This window comes from Hyla sarda, chromosome 8 (assembly GCF_029499605.1).
Source record: "Hyla sarda isolate aHylSar1 chromosome 8, aHylSar1.hap1, whole genome shotgun sequence".
Classification (NCBI taxonomy): domain Eukaryota; kingdom Metazoa; phylum Chordata; class Amphibia; order Anura; family Hylidae; genus Hyla; species Hyla sarda.
In genome coordinates, this window is record NC_079196.1 from 71,393,884 (window position 1) to 71,408,475 (window position 14,592).

The 14,592-nt window shown below is 46.5% G+C and overlaps 1 protein-coding gene across 1 annotated transcript in view; it reads right to left on the reverse strand.

Moving 5' to 3' along the window:
- The window catches only part of USP40 (ubiquitin specific peptidase 40), an 81,783-nt gene extending 69,776 nt beyond the window's left edge, over positions 1 to 12,007 (reverse strand). The window contains exon 1 of the mRNA XM_056536519.1: positions 11,959 to 12,007. The gene's annotated coding sequence lies outside the window, so the exon portion shown is untranslated. The remainder of the gene's footprint in view (positions 1 to 11,958) is intronic.
- Between the last annotated feature and the right edge of the window lie 2,585 nt (positions 12,008 to 14,592).

Sequence of the window (14,592 nt, forward strand, 5' to 3'; positions counted from 1 at the left end):
CCTCCGCAGCAGAGGAGTGTACATGGGTGTAGAGGAGTGTACATGGGTGGCAGAGAGGTGTAGAGGGTTATATATGGGTGACAGAGGGGTGTAGAGGAGTGCACATGGGTGACAGAGGGGTGTACATGGGTGACGGGTGTAGAGGAGTATATATGGGTGACAGAGGGGTGTAGAGGAGTGTACATGGGTGACGGGTGTAGAGGAGTGTACATGGGTGACAGGGGTGTAGAGGAGTGTACATGGGTGACGGGTGTAGAGGAGTGTACATGGGTGGCAGAGGGGTGGAGAGGAGTGTACATGGGTGGCAGAGGAGTGTACATGGGTGGCAGAGGGGTGGAGAGGAGTGTACATGGATGAAAGGGATGTAGAGGAGTGTACATGGGAGGCATAGGGGTGTAGAGGAGTATACATGGGTGACAGAGGGGTGTAGAGGAGTGTACATGGGTGACAGAGGGGTGTAGAGGAGTGTACATGGGTGACAGAGGGGTGTAGAGGAGTGTACATGGGTGACGGGTGTACATGGGTGACAGAAGGGTGTAGAGGAGTGTACATGGGTGACGGGTGTAGAGGAGTGTACATGGGTAACAGAGGGGTGTAGGGGAGTGTACATGGGTGGCATAGGGGTGGAGAGGAGTGTACAGGGGTGTAGGGGAGTGTACATGGGTGGCAGAGGGGTGGAGAGGAGTGTACATGGGTGGCAGAGGGATGGAGAGGAGTGTACATGGGTGGCAGAGGGGTGGAGAGGAGTGTACATGGGTGGCAGAGGGGTGTAGAGGAGTGTACATGGGTGGCAGAGGGGTGTAGAGGAGTGTACATGGGTGACAGAGGGGTGTAGAGGAGTGTACATGGGTGACAGAGGGATGTAGAGGAGTGTACATGGGTGACAGAGGGGTGTATAGAGGGATGGCCAAGGTGGACATGGATGACAGGAGGGTGGACAGGAGGGGCAGAGGGGTGAATAGGGTGGAGGGACATGGGTGACAGATGTAGACTGGGGGTTGGTCAGATGGGTGGATGGGGGGGTGAACATGTGTTACAGAGGAATGGACAGGGGTGGACATGGATGACAGGATAGTGGACACGGGAGTGAACAGGGATAACGGGGGTGGACAAGGATGACAAGGGGGATCAAAGAGGGGTGATAAAGGAACAGAGAGGTGAATAGGGGGTGGACATGGGTAACGGGGTAGACTGGGGGGGTAGACGTGTTACAGGAGGTAGACTGGGGGGTGGACAGGGAGGGATGGACATAGGTGACAGGGATGGACAGGGGGTGGACATGGATGACAGGGGTGAGGGGGGTTGGACAGGGTTAAGAAGGGGTAACAGAGGGTAGGAAAGGGTACAGTACCTTAAGCCATTTTTCTTCACTACACTGGCATGGTAATCAGGCGCAGCTTCGGCCTTCCTCCCCTCTCCGGCAGGGCACTGACGCAGGGCTCCGACAGGGCACTCACTCACTGGGCCGCTGGGGGGGAGGGGGACGCTGGGGCACGGGTCACTACACCGGCACGGTAATCCGGCAGAGCACCGCCAGTGCACTCACTCACTGGGCCGCAGGGTGAGAGGGATGCAGGGGGATGCGATATGTGTGCACGCACAGCAAAGGGCACACATACTTCCCTTCCCCCCTGCGGCGCAGTAAGTTACAGACGCGCAGGCCAGGCCGGTGAATAAAAAAATAAAAAATATTTGCCAGCAAAATCCCGCGGCAACCCAGTTGGGAATCACTGCTTTAGATAGAGTCTGTATACGATATCCGAACCAAAGTAGCTTTTGTTGTATTGTAACAAGTTACTTCCTACTCACATGTATTGTTCTACTATAGTCAATTAACTAATAAGCTTGTAATGCTTTCTTACTAATGATATCTAATTGATATTCATTTATATATATCATTGTGTTTGTGAGGCTTCTTTCACACTACAAAATTCTCCGTTTTAAACATCCGTACGAAGTTCCGTCTGAAAATCAGCTGAAAACGTCAGTTACAAAATCCTATACTGTCGTTAGAAAATCCCTTCATAGTCTATGGGATTTTTCTAATAGCCTTTTTAACCCGTTATAGCCCGTTATTAATAACGGCCGTTATTTTGTGACGGAAGATAGTAACGGGAGAAATAGTTCACGAACCTGCATATCTTTATAATACCTGTCAGGGCCGCAGGCTGGGCCGTCCTCCTGCCCTGTACAGTAACACGGGCCGGACTGGCCTATTTGTCAACCAGGAAATATCCCATTTCAGCCGCTTACCCTGTGGGCCAGGCTGGATAAGAGCAAGCACCGCTACGCGCGTAATGACGCTCGGTCACGTCACGCTCCCAGAACTCAAGGGCCTACGTTCTGACGCCGGCCCTAGGTATTCTGAGAGTGTGACGTGACCGAGCGTCATTACGCGCGTAGCTGTGCCTGCTCTTATCTAGGGGAAGGTGCTGCCCTGAATCCCCGGCAACTAAAAAGGTACCAGCCGGGGGTGGGGGTTGTCTAATCTGGGGGTACTACCTACCTACTGGGGGGGGTCTAATCTGGGGGTACTACCTACCTACTGGGGGGGGGTCTAATCTGGGGGTACTACCTGTGTACTGGGGGGTCTAATCTGGGTGTACTACCTGTGTACTGGGGGGGTCTAATCTGGGGGTACTACCTACCTACTGGGGGGGGGTCTAATCTGGGGGTACTACCTGTGTACTGGGGGGTCTAATCTGGGGGTACTACCTGTGTACTGGGGGGGGGGTCTAATATGGGTGTACTACCTGTCTACTGGGGGGTATAATCTGGTGGTACTACCTGTCTACTGGGGGGGGGTCTAATCTGGGGGTACTACCTGTCTACTGGGGGGGTCTAATCTTGGGGTACTACCTACCTACTGGGGGGGGGCTAATCTGGGGGTACTAACTGCCTACTGTAGGGGGGGGGGGTTAATCTGGGGGTGCTACCTGCCTACTGGGGGGTCTAATCTGGGGGTTCTACTTGCTTACTTGGGGGGGGGTTCTAATCTGGGGGTACTACCTGTCCACTTGGGGGGGTCTAATCTGGGGGTACTACCTGTCTACTGGGGGGGGACTAATCTGGGGGTACTACCTGCCTACTGGGGGGGGGACTAATCTGGGGGTACTACCTGTCTTCTGGAGGGGGGTCTAGTCTGGGATTACTACCTGTCTACTGGGGGTACTACCTGCCTACTGGGGGGTCCTAATCTGGGGGTACTACCTGTCTACTGGGGGGTCTAATATCGGGCTACAACCTGCCTACAGAGTGGGGGCTAATCTGGGGGTACTACCTTCCTACTGCGGGGGATAATCTGGGGGTACTACCTGTCTACTGAGGGGTCTAATCTGGGGATACTACCTGTCTACTGGGGGGGGGGGTCTAATCTGGGGATACTACCTGCCCACTGGGGGGGGTGAGGATAATCTGGGGGTACCACTTGTCTACTGGGGGGTCTAATTTGGGGTTACTACCGGATTACTGGGGGGGTCTAATCTGGGGGTACTGCCTGCCTACTGGGGGGGGGATAATCTGGGGATACTACCTTTCTACTGGGGAGGGGGTCTAATTTGGGGGTACTACCTTTCTACTGGAGGGGGGGGATAATCTGGGGGTACTACCTGTCTACTGGGGGGGTCTAATCTGAGGGTACTACCTGTCTACTGGGGGAGGGGTCTAATTTGGGGGTACTACCTGTCTACGGGGGGGTGTAATTTGGGGGTACTACCTGTCTAATGGGGGGGGGTCTAATTTGTGGGTACTACCTGCCTAATGATACTTTTTCATAATTAATATTTTTATGACCATATTTCATAATTTTTAACCCCTTAAGGACCGAGGTGGTTTTGGCCTTAAGGACCAGAGCATTTTTTGCAGATCTGACCACTGTCACTTTAACCCCTTAAGGACGCAGGACGTAAATGTACGTCCTGGTGAGGTGGTACTTAACGCACCAGGACGTACATTTACGTCCTAAGCATAACCGCGGGCATCGGAGCGATGCCCGTGTCATGCGCGGCTGATCCCGGCTGCTGATCGCAGCCAGGGACCCGCCGGCAATGGCCGACGCCCGCGATCTCGCGGGCGTCCGCCATTAACCCCTCAGGTGCCGGGATCAATACAGATCCCGGCATCTGCGGCAGTGCGCGATTTGAATGAATGATCGGATCGCCCGCAGCGCTGCTGCGGGGATCCGATCATTCATAACGCCGCACGGAGGTCCCCTCTCCTTCCTCCGTGCGGCTCCCGGCGTCTCCTGCTCTGGTCTGTAATCGAGCAGACCAGAGCAGGAGATGACCGATAATACTGATCTGTTCTATGTCCTATACATAGAACAGATCAGTATTACCAATCATGGTATTGCTATGAATAGTCCCCTATGGGGACTATTCAAGTGTAACAAAAAATGTAAAAAAATGTAAAAGTAAAAGTAAAAAAAAAGTGAAAAATCCCCTCCCCCAATAAAAAAGTAAAACGTCCGTTTTTTCCTATTTTACCCCCAAAAAGCGTAAAAAACATTTTTTATAGACATATTTTGTATCGCCGCGTGCGTAAATGTCCGAACTATTAAAATAAAATGTTAATGATCCATTACGGTGAACGGCGTGAATGAAAAAAAATAAAAAAAAGTCCAAAATTCCTACTTTTTTAATACATTTTATTAAAAAAAAAATTATAAAAAATGTATTAAAAGTTTTTTATATGCAAATGTGGTATCAAAAAAAAGTACAGATCATGGCGCAAAAAATGAGCCCCCATACCGCCACTTATACGGAAAAATAAAAAGTTAGAGGTCATCAAAATAAAGGGATTATAAACGTACTAATTTGGTTAAAAAGTTTGTGATTTTTTTTAAGCGCAACAATAATATAAAAGTATGTAATAATGGGTATCATTTTAATCAAATTGACCCTCAGAATAAAGAACACATGTCATTTTTACCATAAATTGTACGGCGTGAAAACAAAACCTTCCAAAATTAGCAAAATTGCGTTTTTCGTTTTAATTTCCCCACAAAAATAGTGTTTTTTGGTTGCGCCATACATTTTATGATATCATGAGTGATGTCATTACAAAGGACAACTGGTCGCGCAAAAAACAAGCCCTCATACTAGTCTGTGGATGAAAATATAAAAGAGTTATGATTTTTAGAAGGCGAGGAGGAAAAAATGAAAACGTAAAAATTAAATTGTCTGAGTCCTTAAGGCCAAAATGGGCTGAGTCCTTAAGGGGTTAACCCCTTAAGGACTCAGCATTTTTCTGTTTTTGCATTTTCATTTTTTCCTCATCACCTTCTAAAAATCATAACACTTTCAATTTTGCACCTAAAGATATATATGATGGCTTATTTTTTGGGCCACCAATTCTACTATGCAGTGACATTAGTTATTTTACCAAAAAAATCCATGGCGAAACGGCGAAATCATTGTGCGACAAAATTGAAGAAAAAATTTCCTTTTGTAACTTTTGGGGGCTTCCGTTTCTACGCAGTGCATTTTTCGGTAAAAATAACACCTTATCTTTATTCTGTAGGTCCATACGGTTAAAATGATACCCTACTTATATAGGTTGGATATTGTATTACTTCGGAAAAAAATCATAGCTACCGTATTTATCGGCGTATGACACGCACTTTTTAGGCTAAAATTTTTAGCCTAAAGTCTATGTGCGTGTTATACGCCGATACACCCCCAGGAAAGGCAGGGGGAGAGAGGCCGTCGCTGCCCGCTTCTCTCCCCCTGACTATCGGTGCTGGCGCCCCATTGCCGGCGCCGATAGCCAGGGGGAGAGAAGTGCCGCGCTGTGCAGTGCATAGCAACGACGCAGGGGACGCACGCCGGAGGCCTGAAGCAGCGCGGACCCGACCCCGGCAACAGATAATTATGCCACCGGGGATGGGGGGAGGCAACGGGGCAGCGGCACCGGCAATGGGTGCCGCTGCCCCTTCTCTCCCCCGGGCTGTCGGCGCCGCTTCTCTCCCCCTGGCTATCAGCGCCCGCAATGGGGTGCCGGCACCGATAGTCAGGGGGACAGAACGGGCAGCGGCGCCGATAGCCAGGGGGAGAGAAGGGCCGGCAGCAGGGCTCTAGACCCCAGGAAAGGCAGGGGGAGAGAAGCCGGCAGCGACGGCCTCTCTCCCCCTGCCTTTCCTGGGGGGGTATCGGGGTATACACGGGCACACACGCACCCTCATTTTACCATGGATATTTGGGTAAAAAACTTTTTTTACCCAAATATCCTTGGTAAAATGAGGGTGCGTATTATTGGGGCGGTGCGTGGTATACCCCGATAAATACGGTACATCATGCAGGAAAATTTATATGTTAAAAATTCTCACCTTCTAACCCCTTCTAAACAATGGGATTTTGGAGAGTGAGTTTTTCTGAAATGATTTTTGGGGGGCATGTCACATTTAAGAAGCCCCTATGGTGCCAGAACAGCTGAAAAGCCCCCACATGTCATACTATTTTGGAAACTACACCCCTCAAGGTACATAATAAGGGCAGGGGTTTATGTAACAAGGGCAGGAGTTTACAGCAAGGAAACTTGCTGTAAACCCCCGCCCATGTGAATGTACATTCACATGGGGGGCGGGCAAAACTACTACTCCCAGCATGCCCTTTGGCTGTCCGATCATGCTGGGGCTTGTAGTTATGCAACAGCTGGAGGCACACTGGTTGCAAAACACTGAGAGTTTGTTACTTAACTCAGTGTTTCGCAACCCATGTGCCTCCAGCTGTTGCTAAACTACAACTCCCAGCATGCATGGTCTGTCAGTGCATGCTGAGAGTTATAGTTTTGCAACAGCTGGAGGCACACGGGTTGGGAAACACTGAGTTGGGAAACAGACAATGCTTCCCAACTAGTGTGCCTCCAGTTGTTGCAAAAAGTTGTTGCAAAACTACAACTCCAAGCATGCCCAGGCATGCTGGGAGTTGTAGTTCTGTAACATCTGGAAGAGCACAGATTGGAGACCAGTGCACAGTGGTCGCCAAACTGTGGCCCTCCAAATGTTGCAAAACTACAACTCCCAGCATGCCCAGACAGCCAAAGGCTGGGCATGCTGTGAGTTGTAGTTTTAAAACTCCTAGAAGCAACAGTGAAGATCACATTACAGCGATCTTCACTGCTGCATCTGATGCCACAGCTGCCTCCACCACTTGTGCCTGCCGCCGGTCCCAGGTATGTGCCGTGGGCCACCCCATCACCCCCCCCCCCCCCACAGCACTCATCATCCCCCGCTCTGCCCGACTTCTAGGGACGGGCAGACTGAGGGAAATGAACTTTAACCTTTAACCCCCCCCCCCCCCCCCAGTCAGCTGACACACTGTGATTGGTCCACAGAGACCAATCACAGCGATTGCTGACTAGGACCATCCACAGATGGTCCTGGGGGAGGCTTGCAGAAGTTGTCTCCTGCTGGTAACAGCGGGACTTCTGCCAGCTAACCCATGCGATGCCGCGCATCGCCGGGTTAACTGAATGCCTTTTATAAACGGCGGAATGCGCGAAGGACCTGCCCAATCGGCCGTTTATATAAGGCATTCTGTGGGAAGGGGTTAGTTGAGTTATTACCGTACGACAAAGTGCTCCACCAATCAGAGGCTGAGCAGTGCTATTGGCTGTCTTGGCATGCTGGGAGTTGTAGTTATGTGAAACCATATTCAACTGCGGCTCTTCATACATTTGGGGCACCTTACTCCGAGATATTTTTGTTTCTCACTGACATATAAAACACTGATTTATAATAAATTCCCTACTTTGTCTATTATAACAATAATTACAACTATTGGAATATTTGTCTAATAAAAATGTTTATTCATCTTTTCCAGTGTTCATACATACAGGTTGGTGGTGAATACCCATAGTATACTGGCGATGATGGTAATGACACCTTTAATCTCGGGGATATTGACAATTAGGATGGCAACGGTGACCCGTCCCAGGAACTGTCTGACCGAGTTAATATAGTCCATCGGTCCGGTGATGCTGGTCACTATCCCCCTTGGCATAACCCACGTCAGAAGCTGGAGTGTGATGGCGATCCAGGTGAGCCTGTCACTGAAGAAGCCGATCCAGCTGATGGCGGTGGGGTTACAGATCACGTAAAGAAGCTCTATAGTGCTGTTGGTGGTAATCCAGGTCACAAACTCATTGACTGGGTTCATCCAGGCAAGCAGGGAGCTGCTGGTGATGGTGGGGATCCAGAAGATCAAGTCAGTGGTGGTGTCTATCCAGGACAGCAGGTCACTGATGATAGTAGCAAACGAGATCAGATCGTCAACAGCATCTATGAACCGGTCCAGCAGGTTGTTATCGATGGGAATATAGCATAGCAGGCAGATGATCATGTCACCATAAGTGCTGATCCAGCCAAGATAGTTTTTGATGATGGCCGCCCCGCTCTGCAGGTTGTTGGTAATGGAATCCCAGCTGATCGCGTCGTTGCTGGCAGTGGTGTCATTACTCCCCAGGACAGGGGTGATCTTTCTGATCCTGGTCCTGGTCCAGATGGGACACTTCATGTCGCTGCTGGCAGAGGTTTGATTACTCACCAGGACAGGGGTGATCTTTCTGATCCTGGTCCTCGTCCAGATGGGACACTTCATGTCGCTGCTGGTAGTATTCAAGCTGGGCAGATCTCTGATGGTATTGTTCTGCCCTTGCAGGTGGCTGGAGGTGATATTCCGGCTCGGTTGGTTGCTGGTGATTTCAAACCAGAAACTCGGGCCGGTGGTGAAGAGGGAACCCAGGAGGATGGTAACTGTCCAGCACATGCTACAGGCCAAATTGACCTCATCCCTGCTGATGTGGTCCCCTCGAATCATGATAAAATAAAATAAAAAGCGCAAGGAAACAATATAGAAACACTAGTGCTCGCTAGATTGCAGTCCTCAGAATAAGGCCTCTGGGGCTCTGCACCTCTTTTTCCAGCTATCACCATTTGTGAAGTCACATGTGTGATGTCATACGGAATGTCACTGCTCTGAGGACAGGTGTAAACATGGACATTTACATCCATTTGTTTTATAGGGTGAAATAAGCTTTTTATTATTAAATAAAGGTATAGAAAACTCGGGGTATAGGGTGTTTTTTTTTGGGGGGGGGGGCGGTGACTTTATACGGAGGACTGGGTATTTGGGTGGGAACGAACGTCACTTTATAACATAGACAAACAAATATAATATAATATACAAATATAAATACAAATATTAATAACATTCTGACAAAAAGTCCAACGTTATCTACAGATTTGGGTAGTCTGGCAGGAGGATTCCTCATTTTTGAGAATAAGAGGAGGAGGAAAGTGATGGTGGGGGAAGAATACACAGCTCCCGAATTGATCAGAACACTACAGCTCTGCTTCATTGGGAGTAGTCACCAGCACCCCAACCCCCATGTTTCTTTTTTCCCCCTATATATTACAACTCATTCCTTCTGCATATATACCTACAAATGCCAAAAGCGTAACCCCGACACCATATAAAGTAAAAATCGATGTATGAAAATGTATATTTTTTTTATTAATAAAAGAACATGATTCTAAAAATGTACATAATAGACTAAATAAAATAAATATATATCAATATATGTTAAAACATTTGGCTGCAAATAATGGCTACAGGTTCGGAATTTATATAATAGTGACCCAATAGAAAAGGAATAACACACCTGTCCAAATAGTAAGCCGCTGGGTCGGAAGTGACGTTGGACACCGCGGTACTCGTGTGATGGAGCACGCAACGCGCATTCACATTATAGAGTGGGTTCGGCAACGAAAACATGGCCACAGTCACTCATACTGTGCATGCGTGCACAAAAAAATTCTAGGGGGAAAGACAGATCGCTGCTAATGGAGGGATATACAAAATAAGTTGAACATCGGACCCAGGGCTAAATAATACAAAGAATGAAAATATATAGTGGGAGAACTGACTGTGAAGGCAATAACATGGCTATAAATAATGCATATACATTTGAGATAATAGCAATAATGATTATTATAATAATCCGGGGGCATATGAAAGCATAAAAAAATGACAAGGATGTGATAACATGCATAATGGTAAAACAAATACAGTAAATAGCGCATGCAACATATACAAAAATGAGAAAAATATTTTTGTAAAAAAATATATTTGTAGAAGTGTATACCGTATTTTTCGCCCTATAGGACGCACCGGTATATAAGACGCACCCAATTTTAAAGGTGCAAAATTTGGAAAAAAAAAGATTCTGAACCCAACAGTGATCTTCAACCTGCGGACCTCCAGATGTTGCAAAACTACAACTCCCAGCATGCCCGGACAGCAGTTGGCTGTCCGGGCATGCTGGGAGTTGTAGTTTTCCAACAACTAGAGGTCCGCAGGTTGAAGACCACTGGTATAGGAGGTAATACTCACGTGTCCCTGCCGCTCCGAAACCGCTGCCCTGGATGTCGCTCCATTGCTGTCGCCGCGTCCCCGTGGTGTCCGCGACGCTCCGGACGTCTTCTTCCCCGGGATCCACGCTCTCCGTCATCACGTTGCTACGCACGCCGCTCCTATCGGATGACGGGACGGCGTGCGCGACGACATGATGTCGAAGGAGAGCGCCGGCCATGAAGGGGATCCCGGCATGGAGCAGACACCGAGGAGGCAGGTAAGGTCCCTCCCGGTGACCTGTAAGCTGTTCGGGACGCAGCAATTTCACCGCGCCGGTCCCGAACAGCCCGACTGAGCAGCCGGGTTAGTGTCACTTTCCCTTCAGACGCGGCGGTCATCTTTAATACAGAGCAACACCGCGATCGGTGATGTCCTGTATTATCCGCGGGTCCCGGCCGTTGATGGCCACCAGGACCTCCGCGATAGGTGTGTGTATTCGCCGTATAAGACGCACCAACTTCCCCCCCCCCCCCCCCCCCCAGTTTTGGAGAATAAAAAGTGCGGATTATTCGGCGAAAAATACGGTAAATGAATCTTGATTAGTGTGCAGGAATGATGTATACTAAATCCAAATGGATAGGAGCAGTGCCTGAAGAGTGCAGGAATATATAGAGCATGCAATACAATACATACATATACAAAAGATATAAAAAGTGAAGAGATATAGTGCATATAGTACAATGCATATATATATATATATATATATATATATATATATAGATAGATAAAGTGCAAGCTACAGGGTCTTTATTGCATCAAGAGAGACAATGCGACGTTTCGGCTAACAAGCCTTTTTCAAGCATAACAAACATGTACAAAAATCCAATTTAAATAGGCAACAAAGTAACATGATTGGTGGAAACACAAGTGCAGTGAATAAATTAATCAGGTGTGTGCCAACCTCCTGTATTTCATTGGTTGGAATCAGTGACATGTAAAACTGACAGTTGTCAAATAACAATACATACATTTATAAAGATCCTTCATTACTATCAAAACTTGTGACGGGAGAAATACAAGTGGGGGGGCTCCGTGACACCAGTATAATAATATCATTCGTTTACCTCTGTTCTGTAGTTGCGATCTGCTGGGGGCACACGCTTCTTCACCAATGTTTGTAAACATTGGTACTGCGGCTGCGCGGCCTCATCCAGCCCGATCGCCACTAACTGGCTTAAATAAAAAAATAAAAAGTTGGGAGTGCGCCTGCGCTCTCCATTAACCATCGCGGCATATATTGAGGGATTCGCTATGCATGCGGCTCCATCTCCTGCATGTAACAACGTCATCCAGGTGCCGGCCACAATCATAGCCGGAACCTAGAAGACGTAGCCGCGGATCCTCTTGCCGCAATGGTGTGAACAGTCTTCTAAAGAGATATTAATTTCTGTTGTAAAAATTCTTGTTTTCTGGTGTTCATCAACGGAGTCCCCTTTCTTGCACATATCCCGATGTGATTCAGTGAGGTACATATAGATGTGTATCTAAAAAGACAAATAAAACCATGATTAAAATCAATATTTCACGTCCGTAGCTTGCACTTTACCTGGACCTGGTGTTGGGTGCTGTTTCCTTGCGGAGGAAGTTCTATGTGGATCCAGTGTGGCACACTGGGGGTTACACTGCCCCACACCTGAGCAATCCTGTGCTGGAGTTCCCATAGTGATTACTATATATATATAGAGAGAGAGAGAGAGAGAGAGAGAGAGAGAGAGAGAGAGATAGAGATATATATAGAGATATAGATACATAGATATACACAAAACATGCATAATATAAAAGGATCCTGCATGTCAGAGGCCATATGCCCAGCAGAGGTGAGTGGATTAGGCATGTTAGGGTCTCATCCGACAAGAGGCCACCTCCGTGTGGTGGATGGGGACACGTTTTGATCAAAAAGTGCGCTAAGAGCCTCGATTTTTTTGACAAAGAGAGCTGCTGCTGCAACCTTATTTTTTGTATACTTTATATACGGTACATACTACTGAAATTATATTGTTCAGAAAATGGTGTAAATCTTTTTTATTGAGTAACGAAAACTGAGATTGGAAACCTTTTCAAAAATGTCTTTTATTTCTTTCCTATTAAAAATTATATTTAAAAAAAAAAAAACTCTACACAAAAAATGTAAATAAACTATATACTCATTATCGACCGCCAGTTTATAGAATCATTGGGGGAGATTTCTCATTAGGGTCTGTTGTAGACACAGATCTACCCCTTTACACAATTTACAAAAGTTGTGCACGTCATTTGATAAATTTTGCGCAAATATATAACCCCTCCCCCCCCGGCTCTACCGTGCACGCCTTCTCTACCTCCACGGCACTGCTCACATAGCTAGAAGTGCTGGAGCAGCAGTGTGCGCCGAACAAAACTCTGCACAATAGTAAAATTATAAATATTTATAAAGTACACAGAGGGTAGATTCTCAAAGAATTTTGCAGCACAAAAAAATCAATTTTGCGCCAAAATTTTGGCGCAAAAAGTATTGAACACATTTCAAAGAGCTTTGTGCCGCAGTTTACACCGTTCACGTCAGTTTTGTAAAAGTAGGCGTGTCCACGTATATTTTCTGCTTTACATGATATTTTCAAAAGGGTGAGAGTCCAGTTTACATCAAAAATTTCACACCGGAAATCACAGAAATTGTGTTGTAGTTTTACTGTTTTTGTTTTTTTTTTTCTTAGTTTTTTGGGGAAAAGGTGTTATTTAAGTAATTATACAAAAATAAAAAAAAATTGGGGTGCGAAAATGAATTTTCACATATTTTCAAAGCAGCACAAGAGACCTTTGAATATGTGAGGAGAACATGTGTTCGACATGTGTATGGAGCAGAGCTGAATGTGTGATTACGTATAAGCATGACCACGCACACACTCAACTCGACTACATACACCTGATCACTCACTCAGCTCTGCTGCATTTAAAAAATCACACACTCAGCTCTACTACATATACACAATCACACACTCAGCTCTGCTGCATTTACACAATCACACACTCAGCTCTGCTACATACACCTGATCACACACTCAGGTCTGCTGCATATACACAATCACACACTCAGCTCCTACTACATATACACACACTCACACTCAGCTCTACTGCATATACTCACACACACACACACTCAGCTCTACTACATATACACACACACACTCAGCTCTACTACATATACACAATCACACATATACATTGGGGGAAATTTATCATTGTTGTAGGTACATGTTTTTTGTAGATTGTTTTGGTTGGTCTAAATTTGGTGCAATTGCAAGGCACATGATACATTTTGTGCAAAGTTCTAAATCTCCACACAGAGTACACCTGAGCTGCACCTCACAGGAAAAGTGGACATAGGGATTTTGTTCTATTGCTTTGAGGCTTGGATTCCATTGAGGTTTTTTGTTCACCAGCAAAAATGCAAGAAAAACTGTCACAGCTTTTTCTTGCATTTTTTCAGTTTTTCTTGCGTTCTTTTCCTGCATTTTTGCTGGTGTGTGGTAACAATCATTTTTGGATCCTGTGGCAATTTTTTTTTTACTGCCTTCATGTACCACTCCATGGGTCAGATGCAGAGCGCCCAATCCGCAGAGTGTAAGGAGGTGAGGAGTGATATATAGCGTATACAGGGTGCAGAGCATTTCTACTTACCTACGCCAGCTGTATAGCATACTGGGGTGCATAGTGTACCCATGTATAACATTCAGGAGCCAAGCAAGGAAAGAGTTCACACACGCTGCTGCTGAGCAGCAGAACTACGGTTCTAGGTCCGGTCAGGAAACCGGAGAAATGAATGGAAAAAGAGTTCCTCAATGACGGCGCTGGTCCAGGATTAAATGAAATAGTTTTATTATATACAGTGCAACGCGTTTCGATCCCGAACAGGGATCTTCATCAGGCATAGTGTACATACTGGAAAATACTTGCTTTTATAAGACAACAATTGAAAAAAATAAAAAAGAGGGTCGATGACAACTTCCGGAGTGCCGTAGAAGCCGTGTGCAAAAAAACATACACATTAATAAAACTAAAATAGCATAAAACAGTTGAATAAATAAGTAAAATAATAGTAATGAAAGGCCTGATATATTGTCTAAATAAAAAACAATATAATACATTTAATTAAATAAAAAAGTGCTGAGTGCTATGATGCAAATCCACCAGTAGATGGCAGTGT